Below are 26534 nucleotides of genomic sequence, written 5' to 3'. Positions count from 1 at the left end.
TTTACAAATATTCACAAATTCATATAATTTTTTCTGCTATTAGACATTAAAAGATCAAATCTCTAAATTGTGGTAACCCCCACACAGAACGTTCATATCTCCATTCTCACCTATCATTCTCTTCAATATACTACCAAGCATACCACACAAAGAGTGACAATAAAAAACAAAACTTTGACGGGATCCTACTATATTATACTTTCTAACATAATTTTAAATTTCAGCTTTGACATTCAAGAGTTTGTTCATTGCTTCTGATTGGTTCTTCTCTAGTCTGTATCTTGGATAGGATTCCGAGATGTCTAAGAAACGGTCTATGCATGTTTGGGTGCAAGACAGTTTATATCACCTTCATCAAGACCAAATATACATACATTTCTTTCAATCTGTATAGTGGGCTGGGGGGTATCTGTAAATACAATAATAATTTGTATAAGAAGAAGGGGAATGTCACAATCTACAAAGATTTAAAAAATATATATATTGCTACATAGTCATATTCATTTCGATAGCAGCGCTTTAAATAGTTGAACTAGGTGCGTCATCTATTTTCTCCTGAGAGTTAGTATTTACCTTATAGCCAGTGCTCAAAAGTGGGAAGTGGTGTGAGGTTTAGCATTCTGAACAGCTATGGGAGAGTGTATTGAGTGCTGGACAAAAAATGTACATTGAAGTCTGAATATAATCCTTTTTTGTTTTGTATTCATAAATAGAAATGAAAAAACTACATATCCCCGGATTCCATGCATGATAATGAGAAACAGCTAGCTAGCATGACGTGAGTATATTAGGCGTGCTCACAAGTTAGCCAACGTGCGTAGTTACCAAATTTCCTTGATGTTTTGAGCCATGCAGCAAGATGTGCTGGAAGGGGGCCCTGATAGCTCAAAGTTGTTTTTTTGTGCGAGATGACTAATACTCAGTGTACGGGCTATGGCATATAGACAAATCTTCCAACTGCGGTAAGCGTTGATGGGTTTTGCACCGAATGGGGAGAGTTTTTGGCTGCCTTTATCCTTACACAGAACTTCATGTGTTTGGAAGGGGTGAGCAAACTGCAGGGCGAAGAGTACTCAGGCTGCGGTGGATGTTTCTTTTATCTGGATTCAAAGACCTATACAGGCAACAGTGTTGTCTGCATGTTTATTTTATAACTAATGCTTTCAATGACATTACAAGTGAGCAGCCCTCAGTTTCAATACCACTGTTTGAATTACATACTTTTTCAGTCAGTTTTTTTTTTTTTCTACTAATTGACCATTCTGAGGAACGCTCAAATTCATGCTTATGGCTCCATCTTTGCTACGAGACTTTGGAAGGAGTTGACCCTTTGTGTGAAGAAACAAATAAGTCGTTTATGCTGGGAGAATGTGTTTGTTTCGTCTTTGGCTCTGAATATTGGGAATATTATTTCTTTCCTGAAGGAAAAGTGAAAAGCATTTACATGTTAACCAAAAGTAGTGATCAGTTAGCAGTCAAAACTGTTCAAGGAAAGAAGTTGGTGATTTATGAACACAAAGGATTAGGAGTTTGACTAAGTACTTATGCTGGCGCTATGTTTTATGATATGCAGCTTTTGATTTCCTGGTATGAATCAATGTCCTGTATGTATGACAGAGGTATTGTGCTATTGGAAGAGCCCATATGGTGAATGTTGTATATTTACTTTTTATCTTTAATTAATACTTCCCTATCTCCATGAATCCATTGCGGCTGAATGTTTAAGAGATGCTGCACAGAAGGTCTTCAAATATACTGAAGAGTTGGACTGCGTTGTGTTAGGTAATATCACACTGTTGGTGTTAGATACAGCCTCTCAGATAAGCAGGACAATTGAGCCAATACTTGTCTTTGTTTTCTTGCAGGTCTCCTTCCTTGCTGTTCGTTTTACCACACCCGTTTCCCTCACTTGATCGCCCTAAACTTCTGTACCTTTATGGTATGCAGAATTAAGGATATCGAGAGGTGGACCCAATCCATTAGTCGTACTGATCCTGAAGAGCATTTTTCACTACTGCAGGTCTTGATAACAGCAACAGAAGGGGTAGGATTGTCTGCATCGCACCCCACAATGCAACATCGCAACCACAGCAGCAATATTACAGAGGGAACCAGTCAGGTGTTGGAAGGGGAAGAGGAAGAGGAATTCTTAGAGGAAATGTGGGCAACCAAAATTCAACAGAATGGTTCTACTGTCATATAATGGGCCACATAGCAAGAGAGTGCAGATGCAAGTATGCAGACACAAGCAATGCAGATGCAGGGGCAGGGACAAAAGATGCAGAACACATCCCTGCAAAATAACTCGATACAAGGACAAGAAATTCTAAGCCCACCCCAGCAAAATAACTTCAGAGGTTTTCAGGAACAGGGTCCACAAGTCCAGCAGCAACAGAGCAACCCCTTAAAACAGCACAAATAAGGAGGAATGGTAGAGATGGCAGGAACAATTACATTTGATGAAAATATGGGAGACAACGGCTAACAACAACAGTACATACAATGAAGAGGCCCACAGAGCATTCAAATGTGTCCAGTATTATCTGTAACTCACAGATCAGATGAAGAACCCATAGTGTCAGTTGCCATAAGCAAAATCTTCTATACCATTCTAGTAGATACAGGGGCAACAAAATAATGCATTAAAGAAGGAAAAATCTCATTATCAAATACAGCTATGGACACACAGCTATTTGTGGGGCAGTAAGTAGGGTTCCATTTACAGAAAAAGTTGAGATGGAAATAGGAGGAGGTTTAGTAGATGGAGAACTGTTATACTCACCAACATTTCCAGCTAATCTCTTAAGGGATTTGATGTCCAAACTAAATAGGACAATACGTTTTGGCTCCAATGGCACAATGGTCTGCACAACTCCAGGGGTTTTTTAAAAAAAAGAGCAATGATGTTACTTATGAGGGCAGAGATCAATAAAGAATACTGAGCCAGACCCACTGATGAAAAAGGGTTTCCAATTGCAGGATATGCTATAATAGCAAATGCACCCCAACTGAAGGGAAGATTAGTAGAAATACGAAAAAGAATTCCTGTTCAGATGACAAGGAACACCCCAATCACAGCAGTTGGAGGGCACACCACTCTTGATAACCATAGATGGAATTGAATTAACATCCACACATAGTATACTATTGTCCACTGATGAGCACAAACAACATGGGCATGTGTAATATTCATGAACCCGGGACTAAGATTATGAGCTAAATGCAGTTGAAGATTCGTGAAGAGTTAGAGATAAGAACATCTATACCTAAGCCAAGTCCCAACTCTATAAAAATCCAAGATTTAGCAAAAGTACTAAAACAGTTGTAGACAATAGGACCATATGATGTATGTTTGATACAGACAGCAACACCAGTGAATATTACTATAAAGGCAGGAACACTTTACCTATGGTTAAACTGTCTCCATTGTCAAAAGAAGCAGATAAGGGGATAGCACCCACTATTACAGCATTGGTGCAGCAGGTGGTACTATATCTAAGAGTATAGCCTGCATTTCTCCTATATACCCAGTACAGAAATCAAATGGGGGCACTTGTAGGATGGTTCAAGAGTTTCGCCCACGTACTAATATAGTGGGACCCAAGTTCCCAGTGATCCCGCATCTGTCAATAATATTGACAAACAACCTAACTGATGCGACACACCTTTCAGTGAATGATTTGAAAAATGCTTTCTATAGTGTCCCTTCACACCCTTAAAGTCAATACCTAACAGCATTTACATATAGAGGAACCCACTATTTATATGCTCATCTGCCACAGGGGTACTATGAGTCCCCTAATATATTTAACAGGGTAGTCAAAAATGACCTTTCAAACTTCCAGTGTGCTGCTGCTATATACGGATGACATCCTAATAAGTAGCAGGTCAGAAGAACAGTGCAGAAAGTATACCACCAATTTGTCAACCATCATAGTGTAAAGAGGGTGACAGAGCTGAAAAGGATAAAGTATAATACGCAGTTCCAGAAGTGCATTACTTGGGCCACATAATATCTAACTTAGGACCGAGAGTTATACCAGAAAGATGAGAATGTATCAGGAAAAAGACAGAGCCTAAAACAGTGAAGGAGATGCAACAATTCTTAGGCCTCTGTAATAATGTCAGACAGTGGGTGTTTGAGTACTGCTCACTGATATCACCATTATTGCAGTGAATGAAAGAAGCAAAACAAACTAAAGAAAAAATACACTGGACAGGGGAAATGACAGCAATGTTTGAGAAACTTAAAGAAGAGGTAAGTGTTGCAACTATGCTTGGTACACCAGATTACAATAATGAATTCTATATTTTCTTCCATAGTAATAGTACAACCATAACAGCAGTATTAACACAAAAATATAATCTGGGTCATAAGCCAATTGCCTACTATAGGGCATTATTAGACACAATAACGAAAGAACACTTTCCATGTGAACAAGCCCTTGCAGCCGCTGCTGCTCTTTGGTGTTGAAGAAAGAACACATACTGTGATGGGCTCTTCTCTTACCTTGTACGTAGAACATGTAGTGTTTGTCATAATACATAAAGCAAGAGGCACATTAACCTCACCACAAGTTTTAGGTTATGAAATAATATCTTGACCTTCATTGAAAATAGCGAGATGTCACACTCTAAATCCTGTCACATTCATAGCACACCTAGTACAGGAAGGACGTGAATTACTTGACTGCTCTACATTTATCCTTGATGAGGCTCCACAGGCAGTCGAAGAGCCAGTACCCAACACCACAATATACTTTGTTGATGGCTCATCCAAAATTGAACAAGAAACAGGAATAGGACATACTAGTTCATCAGTAGTATGCACAATGATATGTTCTTAATTAAAGAGCAAATAACACTGCCCTCCCATTTTTCAGCACAGGCAGTGGAGCTCATAGCTCAGCGGGCTGCTCTGGAACACGGGAAGGAAGATAATATTATGTGTATTCAGTTTCAGCTTAAGTCACCACCACAGTGTATTCTTGTATCTCTAGGTAAAAAAGAAGGGGATTCCTCAAAGGTAATGCGACACAAGTAACTCATCATTTTAGCAGTAGAATTACCAACTAGAGTGGCAGTAGTGAAATGTTCAGCACACACAGGACTTTGTGTCCAGAGGAAATGAATTAGTAGACCAAGCAGCTAAAAGAGAAGTTAGAGGTATACGTCCAACACACCAAATTTCCTTTGCAGGATAAAAAGAGGAGAATGGAGAAAATTAGATAGATGAGATGAACATATCCAGAACACCACCATATGTCGAGAGTTCCCAGCTACAGCTCAGAAATGCAAGAGGCAGCACCTGAGTTTGAGGAATATCTCTGGAAACATAGAGGAAGTCAGCCAACTAGTAGTGATTGGATATTCAGACAAAGCACTACAAGCAAAACAGTGAAGCCCCAACAGCTATTGATTATTGTTTTAGAACAAATACATCACTTTGCAAACACCGCCATTACTCCAATGTGCAATGAGTTGCAATTGGAATAGTTCATACCAAATTTACATGAGATGATGACTATGCATTTAAATGAGTGCCAAACCTGTCAAAAATATTCCCCAAAACCATCCTTAAAAGTGATCACATCAACAATACCATGCCCACAGGGTCCTTATTGAGCTTTACACATTAACTTTGTAGATATGTTAGATGAGTGGAACAACTACAGGTATCTATTAATCTCTCCCTTCCCAAGATTGATAGAGACAGGCCTGTGCGTACATTGTGATGCAAAATCAGCTGCTAACTTCCTAGTGAGAGAGGTTTTACCGAGATGGGGAGTCCCAGAAGCAATAAGGTCAGATAACAGGACTCATTTTGCATTTGATATCTTCAAGCATATCAAAGAAATGTTAGGAATAAAGCATAAACGGACTTCAGCTTATCACCCTCAAACTAATGGAATTGTAGAATGCCTCAAGGGCTTCCAAAAAACAAAATTTGCAAAATATAAGCACCTAATTAGAAAATGGATACACTGCCTTCCCATTGCATTAGTCTCACTACAAAACACACCAAGTACTGCTCATCACCTCTAAACCCATCAGATAGTGTCAGGGAGGACTATTAAAATGCAGCATCCTCCATTCAGATGAATAACAGATGCTGAAACTAGTATCGAGGTACTAGGAAAAGAAATGTATGATTATTCGTCTCAACTTAACCAAGGCACCAGGATTGTTTTCTAAAAAGTTTTACAGTATATACAAAAGCACTCCAGCAATATTGATGAGGTAGACCCGGTCACACAACCAGGAGAAACAGTGTACATCGAAGAAGGAGCCCAACCTCATGAGTCTACTATCCTGGAATGTTGCTGGACTGGAGAACATCTTAGCAGATCCAGAACAAAATCTTTTTTATCATCACACAATATTATATGTATGCAGCAATCATGGGGAGAAGAGGAAACTCCACTTGAAGGTTACAGAGAATTCTTCAAATCAGCTACCAGGCAATCTACTACAGGCCATGCGATGAGCGGCTTATTCATCTACTTATCACTATGCTGGTCCCTACATGCTTTTATTTATCCAACAAATCATCATTTTTTTATGCATCATAATTAAAAACTGGAGCCAAAATCCCTTGCCAACCAGCTTAATACTGCTAAACGTTTATATCCATGCAGCAGCCCGGGAAAAGAAGCAAAACATCAAAGCTGTGGGGCTCCTAATAACAGATATCAGATTACCTTATCCAAAAGATAATTTATTGTTAACAGGTGACTTTAAACTAAATTTGATTGAGAATCCTATTCAAAATCCTTATTCCGCATTTGTGGATTCACGATGTCAATAGCCTCACAGATTAAGGCACTTCAAAGATCTCAATCCACAAGACAAGCTCTGCTAGCCGTCCTAGAGGACTTGTATCTCCGCGCCTTAAATGAACATTACCCTGATGATCAGCCGGCCTACTAAACACATTTTACATGTAAAAGTCAAAGGGTTCTAGACTACAAGTTTTGCTCAATTCTGTTGTCATGTAAAATCCTTCACAATTCAAATGCATTTTGAAAGTGATCACATGCCCCAGATGCAGCTTCTAGACCATCAAACTGAGTTCCTCATGACATTAGAGATGATTGGATCACGAAATCACCATCAAAACTGGAAGTGGATTAAATGGCTGATGGATTCCGTTACAAAATTCTTGATTTGGAAAATCACACTCGACAACCAGACCTTGCCACCATGTCATACAACAGAAGACTGGGAACCATTCATGTATTAACTCCTTCTAGCCCTTAGTCAACTGACTGTTCGGGACTCAGTCCATGTAAGATCTACTCCAACAGAACCATAGTTTACAAAAGATCTGAAAAACTTAAAAGAGTTTTATATAAGATCAGATTGCTAAAAAAAAGGATCAAATACCGTCTCCTAGGAAGAAATTAAAGAACCTCGAGGGATATATAATTGCTCCATCTGGCAAGCGAACAAAAAGCATGAGGAAGCTTCACACATAGAGCTATTCTTGGCTTGTCAAAGAAAAAACTCTAAAGCATTTTCGATTATAATAAACTGATTAAACAATGAAAGTGCCAATCCATGATTGAAACAAAATAGCTTGACTGCGGACAGCTGGTCTCACCACATCAGCACTCTGTATCAAACGAAATCAAATTTGTCTACCTTCCAAAACCTGCCCTCCAAATCTGACCAAATAAAAAAAAATTCAGAGGATGTTAAAGAGCAAACGTGCCACCTAGCACAAACCATCATGGCTAAAAGAATCACTATTTTAATTTTAATAAAAGTAGAGCAGATGGTGCTCCAGGCCAAAATGGTATCCATGCCTCAGTTTATAAATTGGATATTAAATATGTGTCACAATTGTTGGAAAAGCTGTTTGAACCTGTCTCATGACAGACACTATTCCTTCCTCATGACAAGGATCAATACTGCATCCGATTTATGAAAAAGGCCCAATGGTGGACCCTGAGAGCCATAGTCTCATCGCTCTCCAAGATGTTAAAATTAAGTACTTTGCTTCTTTATTACTGGAAGATCTAGAGGCATGAGCCCGCACAAAACCATATGATTTCTTTTAATCAAACAGGTTTCAGACCCATTCAGGGCCCTACTGACAACCTAGTAGCAAGTGGATGGAAGTGTCAAAACAGACAGAGAAAAAACAGCTCTTCAACAATGGTTTTATAGATTACAGCAAGGCCTTCGAACATGTCCAACGGTAACTTCTTTGCTGAAACTCAAAAAATGGGACATTCCTGATTTGCTGCTTCCAGGCAGCCAATTACTTTACACAGATACAATTGGTAACTAGTTTATAGGGCGCTCAGCCAAGTTAACGGAAAAGTTTTACCAAAATTATCCTACACGGTGCTCCTAAGGGTGAAGAGTATGGTTACCAATCAGACTCACACAGACCCACAATTGTGGAGCTGAAACAAAGTTAACAATAGTTCTCCCTGAGCACTCAAATATTAGTAATAAACAATTTTAGCATCCAAAGTCCGCAAATTCTTCAATTGCAGGAAGACAATTATAATCCAATCCTTGCTTTGATCCAATCAATATAGTCCTTGTATTCCAGTTAGATTTTATTCATCCACTGTAATCTTCAAAAACACAGCACACGCAGCCAACACGTGTTTCGTCGTGCTTATAAAAGCACTTTGACTTCCTCAGGGCTGCAACCCAAACAAATAATACATAAAATACTAAATACATTTTAAAGAGAAGAACAACATTTGATAACATAAACTAGGTTATCTTTCAATAGATAGAAGATAATGGAATCCTGTGCAAGAATAGAACAGGCAAAGGATAGGACCAAGTCCAAATTCACCCAAATGTGTCAAAGATACTCAGCAAAAAGAAAGCCCCCACCTCGATTCCCAATTCTCAGCCTCTTCACCTCCTCTAAAAAATTATTCTCAATATTAGCTATTACCTGAATACTTTCCACATCCTCACCCTCCCTACTCGAGATGTTACTAGACGATGCATCCGCATCACTGGTGGAGGGGGGAGCACCCACCTTAGTCTTTGAACCCCGATTCTGTCTTACCAGGTAGTCGAAACGTTTAACAAAAGTAAAAACTCTTCCTGACTTATAATCATTTTCATCACGCCTCAACTTCCTGGCCTTCCTACTCTTGATGTCTGCTTGTAGATGATCTAAATATTCATCAAGAATTGTATAATTTGGTAAAACTTTTCCTTTAACTTGGCTGAGAGCCCTATAAACTGGTTACCAATTGTATCTGTGTTTTGTATCAGGTTAGGGCAGCCGCTGGATATCATGAATAGGGATCAAGAAGCAAGAGATCTATTTAGTAATCTCACGGCAGGAAGTTCAATTAGTGCAGAGACAAGTACTGATAAAAACACTAAGAAAGAGGGTCTTAAAGAAAAATTTAAGAAATTTGAATCTCTGAAAAGAATGGAACTAAATAAGTGGTGGGATGCAGTGACACTTAAGCAATACTTGACCCTAAATAGAATACCACGTGACCTTAGGTCACAGAATATGCCCACATACGAAGATCTAAAACCCGACCTTTTAGATTCCTGGGAAAAAGAATTGACCAATAGTTCAAGGAACTTGATGAATATTCTTGTAGAGAATGCGGAGAGGAAAATTACAAAACTTTTACCTGAGATACAGAAAATAGAAGATGAGATTAAGGAGATGAATCTCCCGGAGGCTGCTATCAAGAATTATACAATTCTTGATGAATATTTAGATCATCTACAAGCAGACATCAAACGTAGGAAGTAAGCATGGGTGCAAAATCCGTTCCGCTCGCGTATTTTGCGGATTTTCGGCAAATTCGGAATCCGCGAATTCCCGCGAATTTGCCGAAAATCCGAAAATCCGCGAGCGGGACGGATCCGGGGGGCAAATGTTCAAGCTTCAAGCTTCTAACTATTTTAGAATGGCGCCGGCAAGCTGCCAGCGCCATTCTAAAATAGTTACTAAGTTAGCTTCAAGAGGAAGCACTAATAGAAGCAGGTGCTCGAGTTTAACTGAATTCGAGCACCTGCTTTATTTTATCTATTAGTGCTTCCTGATGAAGCTAACTTAGTAACTATTTTAGAATGGCGCTGGCAGCTTGCCGGCGCCATTCTAAAATAAAACAGGAGAGGGGCAGAGGGCAGAAGGGCACAACAACGAGTGTGGCAGAGGGCAGAATGGCACAACAACGAGTGGGACAGAGGGCAGAAGGGCACAACAACGAGTGGGGCAGAGGGCAGAAGGGCACAACAACAAGTGGGGCAGAGGGCAGAAGGGCACAACAACGAGTGGGGCAGAGGGCAGAAGGGCACAACAACGAGTGGGGAGGAGGGCAGAATGGCACAAAAACGAGTGGGGCAGAGGGCAGAAGGGCACAACAACGAGCGGTCTCGCACAAAAAAAACCCTGCGAACACAAAGCCCCGCGCGCACACGCAAATCGCCCCGCGAACACGCAAAGCGCCGCGCGAACACGCAAAAAATTTAAAAATCCGCAAATTCGCGAATTTTGCGTATCGCGAATTCGCAAATCCGCAAATTCGTGGATCGCGAATTCGCAAAATTCGCCCAGAAGGCCAGGAAGTTGAGGCATGATGAAAATGATTATAAGTCAGGAAGAGTTTTTACTTTTGCTCAATGTTTCGACTACCTGGTAAGACAGAATCGGGGTTTAAAGACTAAGGTGGGTGCTCCCCCCTCCACCAGTGATGCGGATGTATCATCTAGTAACATCTCAAGTAGTGAGGGTGAGGATGTGGAAGGTATTCAGGTAATAGCTAATATTGAGAATAATTTTTTGATGGAGGTGAAGAGGCTGAGAATTGGGAATCGAGGTGGGGGCTTTCTTTTTGCTGAGTATCTTTGACACATTTGAGTGAATTTGGACTTGGTCCTATCCTTTGCCTTTTCTAATATTGCACGGGATTCCATTATCTTCTATCAATTGAAAGATAACCTAGTTTATGTTATCAAATTTTGTTCTTCTCTTTATAATGTATTTAGTATTTATGTATTATTTGTTTGGGTTGCAGCCCTGAGGAAGTCAAAGTGCTTTTATAAGCACGTTGAAACACGTGTTGGCTGCGTTGGCTGTGTTTTTGAAGATTACAGTGGATGAATAAAATCTAACTGGAATACAAGGACTATATTGATTGGATCAAAGCAAGGATTGGATTATAATTGTCTTCCTGCAATTGAAGAATTTGAGGACTTTGGATGTTAAAATTGTTTATCACTAATATTTGAGTGTGCAGGGAGAACTATTGTTAACTTTGTTTCATCTCCACAATTGTGGGTCTGTGTGAGTATGATTGGTAACCATACTCTTCACCCTTAGGAGCACCGCGTCGGAAAATTTGGGTAAAACTTTTCCTTTATCTTGGCTGAGCGCCCTATAAACTGGTTACCAATTGTATCTGTGTTTTGCATCAGGTTAGGGCAGCCGATGGAAATCATGAATAGGGATCAAGAAGCAAGAGATCTATTTAGTAATCTCACGGCAGGAAGTTCAATTAGTGCAGCGACAAGTACTGATAAAAACACTAAGAAAGAGGGTCTTAAAGAAAAATTTAAGAAATTGGAATCTCTGAAAAGAATGGAACTAAATAAGTGGTGGGATGCAGTGACACTTAAGCAATACTTGACCCTAAATAGAATACCACGTGGCCATAGGTCACAGATTATGCCCACATACGAAGATCTAGAACCCGACCTTTTAGATTCTTGGGAAAAAGAATTGACCAATAGTTCAAGGAACTTGATGAATATTCTTGTAGAGAATGCGGAGAGGAAAATTACTAAACTTTTATCTGAGATACAGAAAATAGAAGATGAGATTAAGGAGATGAATCTCCCGGAGGCTACTATCAAGAATTATACAATTCTTGATGAATATTTAGATCATCTACAAGCAGACATCAAGCGTAGGAAGAAAGCATGGGCGCAAAATCCGTTCCGCTTGCGGATTTTGCGGATTTCCGGCAAATTCGGAATCCGCGAATTCCCGGGAATTTGCCGAAAATCCGCAAATCCGCGAGCGGAACGGATCCGGGGGGCAAAAGTTCAAGCTTCAAGCTTGTAACTATTTTAGAATGGCGCTGGCAAGCTGCCAGCGCCATTCTAAAATAGTTACTAAGTTAGCTTCAACAGGAAGCACTATTAGAAGCAGGTGCTCGAGTTTAACTGAATTCGAGCACCTGCTTTATTTTATCTATTAGTGCTTCCTGATGAAGCTAACTTAGTAACTATTTTAGAATGGCGCTGGTAGCTTGCCGGCGCCATTCTAAAATAAAACAGGAGAGGGGCAGAGGGCAGAAGGGCACAACAACGAGTGGGGCAGAATGGCACAACAACGAGTGGGGCAGAAGGCAGAAGGACACAACAAGGAGTGGGGCAGAGGGCAGAAGGGCACAACAACAAGTGGGGCAGAGGGCAGAAGGGCACGACAACAAGTGGGTCAGAGGGCAGAAGGGCACAACAACGAGTGGGGCAGAGGGCAGAATGGCACAAAAATGAATGGGGCAGAAGGGCACAAAAACGAGTGGGGCAGAGGGCAGAATGGCACAAAAACGAGTGGGGCAGAGGGCAGAAGGGCACAACAACGAGCGGTCTCGCACAAAAAAAAACCCGCGAACACGCAAAGCGCCCCGCGAACACGCAAATCGCCACGCGAACACGCAAAGCGCCCCGCGAACACGCAAAAATTAAAAAATCCGCAAATTCGCGAATTTTGCGGATCTCGAATTCGCAAATCCGCAAATTCGCGGATCGCGAATTCGCAAAATTTGCCTGGAAGGCCAGGAAGTTGAGGCGTGATGAAAATGATTATAAGTCAGGAAGAGTTTTTACTTTTGCTAAACGTTTCGACTACCTGGTAAGACAGAATCGGGGTTCAAAGACTAAGGTGGGTGCTCCCCCCTCCACCAGTGATGCGGATGTATCGTCTAGTAACATCTCGAGTAGTGAGGGTGAGGATGTGGAAGGTATTCAGGTAATAGCTAATATTGAGAATAATTTTTTAGAGGAGGTGAAGAGGCTGAGAATTGGGAATCGAGGTGGGGGCTTTCTTTTTGCTGAGTATCTTTGACACATTTGGGTGAATTTGGACTTGGTCCTATCCTTTGCCTGTTCTATTCTTGCACGGGGTTCCATTATCTTCTATCTATTGAAAGATAACCTAGTTTATGTTATCAAATTTTGTTCTTCTCTTTATAATGTATTTAGTATTTATGTATTATTTGTTTGGGTTGCAGCCCTGAGGAAGTCAAAGTGCTTTTATAAGCACGACGAAACACGTGTTGGCTGCGTTGGCTGTGTTTTTGAAGATTACAGTGGATGAATAAAATCTAACTGGAATACAAGGACTATATTGATTGGATCAAAGCAAGGATTCGATTATAATTGTCTTCCTGCAATTGAAGAATTTGAGGACTTTGGATGTTAAAATTGTTTATTACTAATATTTGAGTGCTCAGGGAGAACTATTGATAGCCAATTACTTTACTCTGAAACTTGGGCCATAGACAAACAAGATAACAAATCAACAGTTTCCAATAAGATCAGGATAGAACAAAGAGTGAAGCAAGGGTGCGTTTTGTGCCCAGATCTTTTTAACTTACTTTTGAGCGACTTGGCTCCTATCCTGGATGCTAGTAATAGTGATGCCACTAAGTTAAGACATTCTCATATTTTCTCCCTTCTCTATGCTGTTGATGTAGTTCTTTTGAGTCAAACAGCCAGGGTACAACAAAGGTTGCTTAACGTTTTATTTTCACACAATACTGCAAATGGTATGACACTGAACATTGAGAAGACTAACAATGTGATTTTCAGACAGAAAAAGAACAAACATGGTGCATGGTACTTCAGCAAACATCACCTGTCCACTGCTCCCAGATACAAGTATCTTGGAAGCTGGTTAGAGGATAAGTGAGGGCACCAAATTCATGAGAATTCTCTCAAACCAAAATGTGCATCACTACTCTTTGCATTTCAATCTATTTTTTAACACACCAAGCAACCTACCTTAGAACCTCTGCTGACAAATAATAGAAGCCAAGTTAATCTCTTAGTTGGCATATGGTTCGGAAGCTTTTCCCGGGACATTGGCCTCCTTTTTTTAATAAATCGCAGAGCCAAGTGTTCAGGTCATTATTTAAACTTCCAAATCATTCTGCAGCAGTTCAAATCAGATTGCAATTCATGTTATGTGACCAAGTCTTGGATCAAAAAGCCCGCATTCTTTAATAACTACATACTGCATGCGCTGGCAATGTAGGAACACTGGAGAATTTAATCTGGAAGGAAGTATCTTCAACGAATCATACAGTCGCTCAAAACCTCTGGACTGTCGCTGTCCATGAAACCTTGAATCTTAAAGCAGCTGCAATCTTGGGGAATCATTATCTCCCACACCAGAATTTTTTTAAGATGTTAAATCGGCAAATTCAAAAAGCATAATTTGTACAAGATCACAGGACCCTTATAGCCCGAAACCATGCTCATCTTATACAAGGAAGTTATGACAAAAGAATAATTCAAAAATATCTTACAGATTTTCTTTGCACTACAACATCTAGTATTGTCTTATTAGGATGGGGCGCTTCACATCACTCTTCTACCACGTTGGTCGACGTGCCCATTATCAACAGTGTGTCGGCTGTGTGGTCAATTCCAAGTGAATCTGTCTCATCTTCTCTATATCTGTCCACCTCTAATCAACAACCGCAGGAAAGTTCTTTGTCAGATATGGATTAAATAAGTTCCTGTACAACCTGCTTAATGACGCTTATCCTCAAGCTATTTGCAGCTTCATAAAATTCGTAGATAAAACCGACAAGGTGCTTAGAGCTGCTACCCTACCGGATACTTGTGGAACATAAATTGTATTCCCCATCCTCTTATATGCATTTTCATACTGAAACTTTAGTTGCATGTGAATTACCAGCAACAAATTGCACTTTTATTCTTGCATAAATATATACATCATTGTTCCTTGGTCACTTGAATAGGAATGCTCACTACTACGTCCTTGGGTAGTAGTGCGCTATATAAATATGTATATAAATAAATAAATAAATAAAATAAATTAAACGTGCATCTGATCATTAGACAGTTACTCTGCCCTTGCGGAACATGCTTTTTTTATTTACTCATTGACACTTTAAGATTTATAAAATTTTTAAAAATAGCAGTGACTGTGGTTTTATCCAGACACACATTATTATTAGTTAATTTAGAAGATATTGACAGTTTGTAATTTATTTGATAACTTGTCCAAAGTCACCCTCAACACTCCCTTATCGTAACCAGACATTTTAAATGTGATATGAATTCATAACAATTTGAAAATTGCACTGAATATTATTTTATGTTTTTGGTTTCCACCTAACTGTGTTTGTTTTATACATTTATCAATTTGTACCGGCTTTAATTAGTTCAAGACTCTGGTATAACAAGAGGCTCTTTATAGTCCCACCCTGTATGAGCTTTTGATTTGAGATGCAGCATGCGGAGTATTGTGGAGATAGCTAGAGTATGGATACTATAAAAGAGTTAGATTTAAGACTTTGTTATTCGTATAAAATACGGGCAGTAATTTTAAAGAAGTTAGGAATATGTTAGTGGAATTTTTATGCTCCAGTACATAAGAACCCCAATCTCCCAGCAAATTTTTAGGGACTCATATGAACCAATGGGAAGAGTGAGGCCTTGTAAAACTAGGAGACTTTTTTCGGGGTTGGGGGATTATCTCTTTTGAAATTTTACAGTGAATGCTCAAGTTAGGGAATTATGTATTTTTCAAATATCTACAGATTTGCGATTTTTTCCTTAAAAAGTGGGAGGGATCGAAGTGATAGATGGAGTTCTGAGCAGGAAAACCCCTCATTGGGAAATTCTATCAGATGCTGATTTGAATGGGCTTATGCCAGATGATTCAGAAAAAGAGGAAAAGAGGTGGCAAAAAACGTTCAGGCAGGAAAAGATGTCCGCTCAGAGTCTAGAGATTTGTCAAAGAGACTGTAGAAGTGTGGCTCAAATGGTTAGAGCGGCAGACCCTGATGCAGAGGTCTGGTCCGGGACCAGGGTTCAATACCCGCCTCGGCGGGTCTTGGGCTCAATTTCCTCGGACCTGATAATTCTCGCCTCAGTGCCTATTCTAATCATGGGTCCCACTCTGCAACTCTGGGCAATAGCTTGCTTAATCTCCACAATGGCCCCAACAGCGCTGGGATGCCTGGCTTCACCTTGGGGGGGGCCCAGGAGTGGACATTTCACAGGGAAAAGCCAGGAAGGGTTCCTAAGTGGTATACGGACAGCGCCGGGACACTTCCGTTGGAGGTAGCTGTGCGCTTTACAAATGCTGGCATTTACATTTACAAATGCTGGCATTAAGACTACCTTAATCTCCGCCTCATTTTGCAGCATTTTAAAATTTATAATTTGTAATATGTACTAGGAAAAGCTGCTAAATTGGGTGGTACAAATAACGTGCGCTCTCCCAAATGTCATCTGTACGAGGCAGATTTGATTATGTTTGCAACCTGTCTAGCCTTGAGGGGACTGTTGGAGGGAGTTGCATTGTTCTTGGGGGGGGGGATTGGGATTAAATACAGCACTTAATCCGCAACTCTTTTTACTTGGAGTCAGCAATGGCTCAATCTCCAACCAGGAACAGGCATTTGTGTTTATTGCAATGGCGGCTCTTCGGTTATTGTTGGACTTGGCCCTTCTGGCAGGTTCACCCCTAAACTTTTTGCTTTTAATGGTGACCTGGTGGTAGTGATTGTTGGGTTCTGCGCACTTTCACTGTGTCCCAGTGGAAAGTGCGTGCGCACTCTGAGTGCGTGTGTGAGGTAGTCCTGCCCTCCCATAGGAATGCATGGGGAATGTCTGTATCCCTGGTAGTTCCTGATGCGTGGGGTATACAGGCTCGAGTCTGGTATGTGCGGACTCGTGTGATTGAATGCTGCGAAATGATGTATGCGGCGTGTATGTGTCTAGTGTGGAAGTGCCACTTCTAGACATGGCTGTGAGTGTGCTGTAAAGGTGCTGCTGTGTGATTGGCTGGAGCTGGCTGGGGTGCCAGGCTCCATGAGTCATGATGGGCCTGCCCAGTGGTGAGTGTGGAGATTAGCATGCTGATGGCTGGAGAGGAGTGCACCTGGGTCCTGAATAGGGCTGGGCTTTCACCACACAATGCTGGCTCCGCCCCCTGTGGTGCATCTAATGACCCTAGCCTCCCTAGTGAATAGAAAGGGTGGTTGAGCACATCAAGGGTGCTCCAAAACCAGCTACGACTGGTTTCTCCCCGACCCTGCACCTCAGACAAAGGAATTTACTGTATAAGATGGGGCTGTGTCCCCTTACAGTTCGTTCTCTGCCAGGATTCTTTTTGCTGAGGGGGGCTGTTGCTGTTGGGCGCCAGGAGGACCGCCACTTGGATTGCCTCCCTGCCTGGAGGCCCAGTGAGCTGGCTCTGGGCCCAGCCTTGCCCCCCTGCCTACCTTCCTGAACTTTGCAGGGACTTGTTGCTGCAGCTTTGGGCCTACAGTGCGGGGAGAGCGCTGTAATTGCCCCCCTAGCGCTGGAAGCGCATTGTTTTCACATATAGCGCTGGGAAGCGCTTTATTTTTCACATATAGCGCTAGGAGCGCTTTATTTGTGTTCTGGCGCCGGGGAGCGCGTTGACTGCCCTCTGGTACCTGGGGGTGCCTTGATTGCTTTGGCCGTGGCCCACCCGGCATTGATTTGCCCCGTTTGTTGGTCAACTCGAGGGAGCCAACCCCTCGGTTGAGTGGGTCCCTGCCTGCCGTACCTGAGAAGGGCCGCCGCGCTGCCCGCAACGACCCGGAAGTGGTTGGCCGGCCAGCCATTCGCTGCGCGGCCTGGCCGGAAGTCCCACTCCCGCAGCCTCGGGACAGAGAGAAGAAGGAGCGAGGAAGCAGGAGCAACGAGAGCCTACCCCGCCCTCCTGCGTGGGCAGAGAAGTGCCGCGTCTGCCTGGCTCCCTGAGTGCCAGGAGAGCCCAGAGAGAGGAGCACCAACCTCCAGAACAGCTGGGCTCCCCGAGTGAAAGGAGAGCCCCGCAGCCCAAGAGGAGCCTTGCCCTACCCTGCACAGACCAGAGGAGCCCCGCCGGAGACGGGTGAGTGAAGTCCCGAGGTCTCCCTCATACCGGGGGCATTTGGTGCGCAATCTGCATTTCGAGCCTGAGAGGCTCCGACCTGGGGCATTGTTTGTAAGAGCCCTGAGAGGGCTCCGGGGGCCATTGTCTGTTGAGTCCCCCGTGAGGGACTCCAACGTCGGGCCATATTTGTAATTAGGAGCCCCGAGGCTCCAGGGCCCCATTGTTGTTTTCAGAGCACAGAGAGGCTCGGGGGCATTTCTGTTTTTTGAGCCCAGCAAGGCTCCAACGACAGTCGCATTCTTGCAGAGAGTCCAGAGAGGCTCACCGGCCATTTTGCATTCAGAGCCTGAGAGGCTCTTGGGGGACACGAGTGTAGTTGGTTAGAGCCCCGTGGCTCCCACGCTGTGTTTTGCCATCATCATTGTTCCTGAGCCCCCGAGGCTCCAACATTGGCCCCCCCAGTATCTACACAGCTGCCCAGCACTTCGTGGGCAGCTGCCACATTTAGGCACCCCTGACTTTGGGACACAGGGCGTCCTAGCCCCCACAAGGCCAGTTGACCTATGGACAGTCACAGGTGGTGACTTATGTGAGTTTTGCGCAATTGTTCTTTTGCTGCACCTCTGAATGTGTTTTTATGCGTCATGTGCCTTGTTCCTACACCTCTGAATGTGTTGGTTATACATCATGTGTTTTCCTTCCCTACACCTCTGAATGTTGTGATGCATCATGTGTAATGTTCCTATGCTTATACCCCTACGGGTATTGTGATACTTAAGTGGTTGTTTTCTCCTAGTACAGGTGTTGCTAGTGAGGTCCTAGTTCCCTGCGTGACCTGTTCCTAAGGTGATTAGGGTTGGGTAGGTGGTACTTTACCTTTACCAGTGATTACTGGTTGTGTGTTAATTAGTGCTACAGTGATTTTACATTCTATATTCTATGTTCTAAGTGATATTCTAAGTGCTAGTTCTAAAAGTGCTGATTCCTGACAGTGGTCTATGTGGCCCTGTCTTGTACATATCCCCTGTAAATTCTGCCCGTGCCTGTTGGCACATTGTAAAGTGTGTGTTTTTATCTAATGTGTTTTGGTGTAATACAAAGGCTATTTTTTTATATACCCTTGTGTGGAGTTTCCTTTGTGGTGGGCCTTGGATGTTGTTGCTGGGGGTGCGTGCGCAAACACTTAACTCACATTGCCTCCGAGTTTAGCCTTACTGCTCGTGCTACGTTACCAAGGGGGTGAGCAGGGGTTATCTTGGCGTGTAACTCCCTTGCCCTGACGTGGAAGTGGTGGTCTCTGACTGACTTTGGCACAAGCCCTGGCCAGCCAGGGATCCCATTTCTAACGGTTATGTTTGGCGACCACCTGGCGAGAGAGTTCTCCTCCTTCAGTCCAACAATGGTTCGCTAGTTTAATGGCTGTTTCCCCACACGGAAGGAGTAGTATATGCAAAAAAGGGAAAGGGGGCTAGAAGGAAAGGGGCTAGGGTCTAGGCCCCTTTGATGAGCTTAGTGGCCACATTCGAAGAGGGTTGGAACAGCAATTTCATTACATGCCCTCGGATGCTGGGTATAGAGGCTAGCAGGGCAATCTTCTTTTGTATTGTAAAGGAGGTTAAAAGCTGTGAGTAGCAAAGCTGGCATCATAGCGGCTTATTTACAAGCCCCTTGCAACGCCGGAGTGTCGCTTTTTCCCCATATTAAAAGTGATGCACCAGCGGTGTGAGGGGCTTGTAAATAAGACCCATAGTGTTTTGTGCCATCATTGGTTGGTGTCCCGCAATCTGGGACCGTGTGATGCGCCGCCTCATCTGCAGCACGCCGTTTGCCCCCGACATGGATCTGTGGGTGATGCCGCCCATTGCCCGGATTGCACAGGTCATGTCCGTAGACAAATGGATGGAGGGTGGTTGCCTGATGTTAGCCGATCTGTACCCAAATGATAAATTCATCAATTACCAAGAGGCAGTCACTACCTTTGAGCTGGGTCCAGGGCAGTTCCTTCATTACGCCAAACTAGCGGCGACTGCACGACAGTTATGACCCTCATTCTCAGAGGCTCCAGCACACACCCATACCTTAGTCACGATGTTGGCAATGGCGGGGGGGCTGGAAGTTTGTGACTCACCTCTACATGGCTTTGCGGGAGGATAGGAGACTACGGCCCTTGACGATAGACGACAAATGGCAGCAGGCGTCTCCGCAAAACAGAACCCCCCGTGATTGGGAAAAGATACATGTTAGAAATGGGGTCCCTGGCTGGCCAGGGCTTTCGCCAAAGTCAGTCAGAGACCACCACTCCTAAGTCAGGGCAAGGGAGTTACACGCCAAGATAACCCCTGCTCACCCTCTAGGTAATGTGGCGCGAGCAGCAAGGCTAAACTTGGAGGCGATGTGAGTTAAGTATTTGCGCACTCACCCCAGCAACAACATTCAAGGCCCACCACAAAGGAAACTCCACACAAGGGTATATAAAAAAATAGCCTTTGTATTACACCAAAACACATTAGATAAAACACACACTTTACAATGTGCCAACAGGCACGGGCAGAATTTACAGGGGATATGTACAAGACAGGGCCACCTGGACCACTGTCAGGAATCAGCACTTTTAGAACTTAGCTATAGGTAGAATTAGCACTCAGAACATGGAATATAAATCACTGTAGCACAAATTAGAACATAAAGTACACAACCAGTAATCACTGGTAACCAGGACCTCACTAGCACCACCTGCACTAGGAGAAAAACAACCACCTAGGTATCACAATACTTGTAGGGGTATAAGCACATAACACATGATGCATAACATACATTCAGCGGTGTAAGGAAGGAAAACACATGATGCATCAACAATACATTCAGAGGTGTAAGAACAAGGCACATGACGCATAAAAACACATTCAGAGGTGCAGCAGAAGAACAATTGCGCCAAACTCACATAAGTCACCACCTGTGACTGTCCCTAGGCCAACTGGCCTCTCTCGGGCTTGGACGCCCTGTGTCCTAGTGTCAGGGACCTAAACGTGGCAGCTGCCCACAAAGTGCTGGGCAGCTGTGAAACAATGATGGGGCCAAAGGCGGGAGCCTCGCAGGCTCTGAAGAAATAAATTGTCCCACTGAGCCTCTCAGGGCTCTAGACAAATGACTGCCCCCTTTGAGCCTCGCTGGGCTCTTTGCGCAACCAAATGCCCCCTCTGGGCTCTGGAAACAATAGTGGGGGCTGTGAGCCTCTCGTGGGCTTTGCAGAGCAACTTGAACAAATGAATGGCCTCTGTGAGCCTCGCTGGGCTCCTAACCAACAATGGGGGCACTCAAGAGCCTCTCTGGGAGTGAAATGCCCTGGAGCCTCTCTGGGCTCTTGACAAAATGGGCCACGTGGAGCCTCTCAGGGCTCAAAAGAGAAATGCGGCGTCGTTGGAGCCTTGCTGGGCTCAAAAACAAGCAATGCCCCTGAGCCCTTGTGGGCTTTCAATAACAGGTGCCGCCTCTCTGGGGCGGTGGGGTCCCTCACGGGGGGCCCGTGAACACGTGGGGCGCCTTTGTTGGGAGTCCCCCCCCCCTCTGGGGGACTCGAGATGTCGCAAGTGCCCCTTGAGCCTCTCGGGGCTCTGCACAAAATGCCGCCTTGAGCCTCCAACTTCTACAAAGACGAATACCCCCAGGGGCCTCGGCCTCGCACCAACCCCCCTCCTCCCGGGCAGCTCCACTCACCGGACTGCCTTCGGGAGGCGGCGGGGACGCTGGCAGTCTCTTTCTTTGGCCGGAGCTTGGTTCCCCTCTCCGGTGCCGGCTCCTCCGGATTCCTCTGCTTCAGGGAGGGCGGCGGTCTCTCCTCCAGAGCCCCGCCGGCTACTCTGCACCCGGCTTCTTCTTTGCCGGGCAGGAGCGCGGGGTGGCCTCCCGTCCGCTTCCTGCCTGGCCTGCTGTACTTCCGGGTTGCTGGGGGCCTTGGCAGGGTCACTTCCGGGTTGTCGCAGGTAGCGCGGCGGCCCGGAGGGGGAAAGCGGCTCACAGATGAAACCTGGGGTAGGCTCCCAGATGAATTTAACTATCCCGCGAAATTGGCACTCGCTCGGGCCCCCAAGAACGGCACTAGGTCCCTGGCGGGGTGGGCAACTGCCAGGGGCACGAAATGGGCAAAAACGGGCCAAATGTCCGCTGGGCACCGGCGAGGAACAAGTGAAGCGCCCTCGAGCGCTAGGGGTAAAATAAGCGCTCCCAGCGCTATAACCATAAAATAAAGCGCTTCCAATCGCTAGCAGGCAATTCAAGCGCTTCCCAGCGCTAGAGGACAGCACAAGTTCAGAGAAAGTCCTTGGAATGCAGCAAGGCAGGGGGGGGGGCAAGGCTGGGGAGGGGGGGCAAGGCTGGGCCAGGGGCCAGCTCACTGGCCCTCCAGGCAGGAAGGCAGTTCAAGTGGCGGTTCCTCCTGGCCCCAGCAGCAGCCCCCTCAGGCAGGATCCTGGCAGAGAACAGTTTGTGTGGGGACACAGCCCCATTTTTATACACCACATTCCTTTGTCTGTAGGTGCAGGGTGGGGGAGAAACCAGTCGCAGCTGGTTTTGGTGCACCCTTGATGCGCTCATCACTTCACTCTATTCACTGGCAGGGCTAGGGTCGTTAGACGCACCACAGGGGATGGAGCCAGCATTGTGTGGGGAAAAGCCCAGCCCCATTCAGGACACAGGTGCACTCCTCCCCAGCCATCAGCATGCTAATCTCCACACTCACCACCGGGCAGACCCATCATGACTCATGGAGCCTGGCATCCCAGCCAGCTCCAGCCAATCGCACGCCAGCACCTTCACAGCACACACACAGCCATGTCTAGAAGTGGCACTTCCGCACTAGACACATACATGCCGCATACATCATCTCGCAGCATTCAATCACACGAGTTCGTACATACCAAACTCGAGCCTGCTCTCCCCACATATCAGGAACTAACATGGACACACACATTCCCCATGCATTCCTATGGGAGGGCAGGCCAGCCTCACTACACGCACGCCCCTTTACTCTGGGACACTGGGAAAAGTGCGCAGGGACCCAAAAATCACCATCACCAGGTCACCATTAAAAGCAAAAAGTCTAGGGGTGAACCTGCCAGAAGGGCCCAGTCCAACAATACATGAGAGTGTGCGGAAGGTGTCGGTGAGCAACCGCTTTAAACAAATTCAATATAATATTATACACATGACCTAACTCTCCCCTAGGCGACACCAGGTTATTGATAACTCCAGGGATTCCCAATGCCCGAGGTGCCGCAGTCCCATGGCGGACTTTGTCCACATGGTGTGGGTGTGCCCTAACCTCCAATCCTATTGGAAATCGGTTTTGATGAAGGTCTCGGGGTGGGTGATAGACCTGGACCTGCGCCCTTGCCTCCTAGGCTTAATCCCCAGAGACCCCAAACGGAAAGTGAGCAGACGGTTCCTCATACTAGGCCTGGTCAGAGCCCGCCATCGTATAGCGACCCACTGGCTGTCCCCACAGGGCCCAATATTGCAGAAATGGAGGACGGATCTACGGGAGTGGGCACTGGCGGAAGAAGCACACATAAGACACACAAGGAGGGACGGGAAGCTACCGGAGGTCCTGCAGGCTTGGGGTGTGATGTTTCAGGAACTAGTGGGACTGGATGCCCCACAGACTCAAAATAGCCCAGATTCCGCGAACATGGGACAGCGGGAGACCCAGTCACAGGGTGGCACGGTACGTGATGTCCCGCCATAGAGAAGGGGTGGCATAGACCCAATCTTTTGTTTACACTTTCTCCTTCGTTCCTTGACCCGGCAGCAAGGGGGGGCGGTTTGGGGAGGGGTTGGAGGTGAGTTCCTAAGTTGTCCAATGTTGGTTTTCCCTTCTGTTTGGAAACAAAGTTATTGGGCGAAGGGTGGATAAAGCGCACTTCATTATCCTTGCCATGGTTAAGAGACTGGCCAAATCCCGGCCATGATGGACGGATTCGCATACATGCCACGATGGTGATACAAGCAGTCAGACTTGATTGAGTGCATATCCATGGTGCTCTGCATTGATATCGTATGTAATTTTGCTGTGCAATTTAGTTGAATAAAGGTTTTTGAAAAGGAAAAAATTAAAAATATTGGTTGGTGTCCTGTGCCACACTGCTCATTGGACCATGTTGATTTGAGTCCTGTCTACTGATTGGATAAAGGGGTTGCTGAAAATATAAGCCTTTATTTGATTGGCAATTAAAATTCTGACAAATCCGGAGAAAAATCTAAACATTTGGTTTCTCAACATGATTGAATTAATTGGGTTGTCAAAATGAAATGTTGTAAGAATTTTAAAAATAATTGAGGGTAGATGTTACAATTCCGGTTCAGAAAGGTAAGGATTTGACACCTGAGGGTACTCCAGCTTACATACTGACAATGGATTAAATTAATGATTATGGTTAAAACAATGGATGAAGATTACGGAGCATGAGTGTACATCACATTTTCCTAGATATGGAACCTTTAAAACCAGGATTCTAGCTCATTTGAAGGGAAAATTGTGTGAGATGAAGCCACCACCTCAACCCATTCAATATGAAGCTTTTTAGATCTGTAAAAAGGTTGCCAGAGAGAAGGAATGGAAGAACTATCAGAGAAAGCAGAGAGCAGTGAAAAATTATACAAATGCTCAACTGGACAAAGAACAGCGTTGGTGGAGGAAAGGATTCACAAGTACTTAGGCTCCTGCTGAGGAGAGGGAGGAGGGAGAGAAGAGGGAGAGGGAGAGAGGAGGGAGGAGGGAGAGAGAGAGAGGAGGGAGGAGGGAGAGAGGAGGGAGGAGGGAGAGAGGAGGGAGGAGGGAGAGAGGAGGGAGAGAGGAGGGAGAGAGGAGGGAAGGGGAAGTGGAGAGAGGAGGGGAAGTGGAGAGAGGAGGGGAAGGGGAGAGAGGAGGGGACGGGGAGACGGGGAGAGAGGAGGGGATGGGGGGACGGGGAGAGAGGAGGGGACGGGGAGACGGGAAGGGAAGGGAAGAGGGGGGACGGGGAAGAGGGGGGAAGGGAAGAGGGGGGACGGGGAAGAGGGGGGACGGGGAAGAGGGGGGATGGGGAAGAGGGGGGATGGGGAAGAGGGGGATGGGAAGAGGGGGGACGGGGTAGAAGGGGGATGGGAAAGAGGGGGAATGGGGAGGAGAGAGGAGGAGGAGAGAGGAGGAGGAGAGAGGAGGAAGAAGGAGGAGGAGAGAGGAGCAGGAAGGAGGAGGGGAGAGGAGGAGGAGAGAGAAGGAGGAGAGAGGAGGAGGAAAGGGAGGAGGACAGGAGGAAAGAGGAGAGAGAGGGAGGGAGATAGAGAAAGAAAGGTAGAGAGGAGAGAGGTGGGGAGAGTTGGAGAGAGAGGTGGGGAAGGTGGGGGAGGGAGTGGTGGGGGAGGGAGGGGTCAGGGATTGGTGGGGGAGGGAGGGGTCAGGAGTGGTGGGGGAGGGAGTGGTGGGGGAGTGGTGGGGGAAGGAGGGGTCGGGAGGGGTCAGGGAGGGGTCGGGGAGAGGTGGGGGAGGGAGGGGTCGGGGAGAGGTGGGGGAGGGAGGGGTCGGGGAGAGGTGGGGGAGGGAGGTGCAGGAGAAGTAGTGGAGGGAGAATGGTGAGAGAGGTGGGGAGGGAGGTGGGGAGAAAGGTGGGGAGAGAGGTGGGGAGGGAGGTGGGGAGGGAGGTGGGGAGGGAGGTGGGGAGGGAGAGGTGGGGAGGGAGGTGGTGGGGAAGAGAGGTAGGGGGAGAGAGGTAGGGGGAGAGGTGTAGGGGGAGAGGTGTAGGGGAGAGAGGTAGGGGAGAGAGGTAGGGGAGAGAGGTAGGGAGAGAGATGTAGGGGAAGAGATGTTGGGGGAGGGAGGTAAGGGGAGAGAGGTAGGGGGAGAGAGGTAAGGGGAGAGAGGTAGGGGGAGAGAGGTAAGGGGAGAGAGGTAAGGGGAGAGAGGTAGGGGGAGAGAGGTAGGGGGAGAGAGGTAGGGGGAGAGAGGTAGGGGAGAGAGGTAGGGGAGAGATGTAGGGGGAGAGAGGTGGGGGAGAGATGTAGGGGGGAGAGATGTAGGGGGAGAGAGGTGGGGGAGAGAGGTGGGGGAGAGAGGTGGGGGAGAGAGGTGGGGGAGATTTGGGGGAGAGGTGGGGGAGAGGTGGGTGGGAGAGGTGGGAGAGAGGTGGGAGAGAGGTGGGGGGAGAGGTGAGGGTTAGAGGTGGGGGTTAGAGGTGGGGAGAGAGGTGGGGAGAGAGGTGGGGGAGAGAGGTGGGGAGAGAGGTGGGGGAGAGAGGTGGGGGAGAGAGGTGGGGGGAGAGAGGTGGGGGGAGAGAGGTAGGGGAGAGAGGTGGGGGGAGAGAGGTGGGGGAGAGGGGAGGTGGGGGAGAGGGGAGGTGGGGAGAGGGGAGTTGGGGGAGAGGGGAGGGAGAGGAGAGGGGAG

At 45.8% G+C, this 26534-nt stretch overlaps 1 protein-coding gene across 1 annotated transcript in view; it reads left to right on the top strand.

Annotated features, from left to right (window-relative positions):
* Nucleotides 1–17900: 17900 nt before the first annotated feature.
* Nucleotides 17901–26534, top strand: part of R3HCC1L (R3H domain and coiled-coil containing 1 like) — an 866695-nt gene continuing 858061 nt past the window's right edge. The window contains exon 1 of the mRNA XM_078643564.1: nt 17901–18139. The gene's annotated coding sequence lies outside the window, so the exon portion shown is untranslated. The remainder of the gene's footprint in view (nt 18140–26534) is intronic.

This window comes from Lissotriton helveticus, chromosome 5_1, assembly GCF_964261635.1.
Source record: "Lissotriton helveticus chromosome 5_1, aLisHel1.1, whole genome shotgun sequence".
Lineage (NCBI taxonomy): Eukaryota > Metazoa > Chordata > Amphibia > Caudata > Salamandridae > Lissotriton > Lissotriton helveticus.
This window is presented reverse-complemented; position numbering and strand designations above follow the sequence as displayed.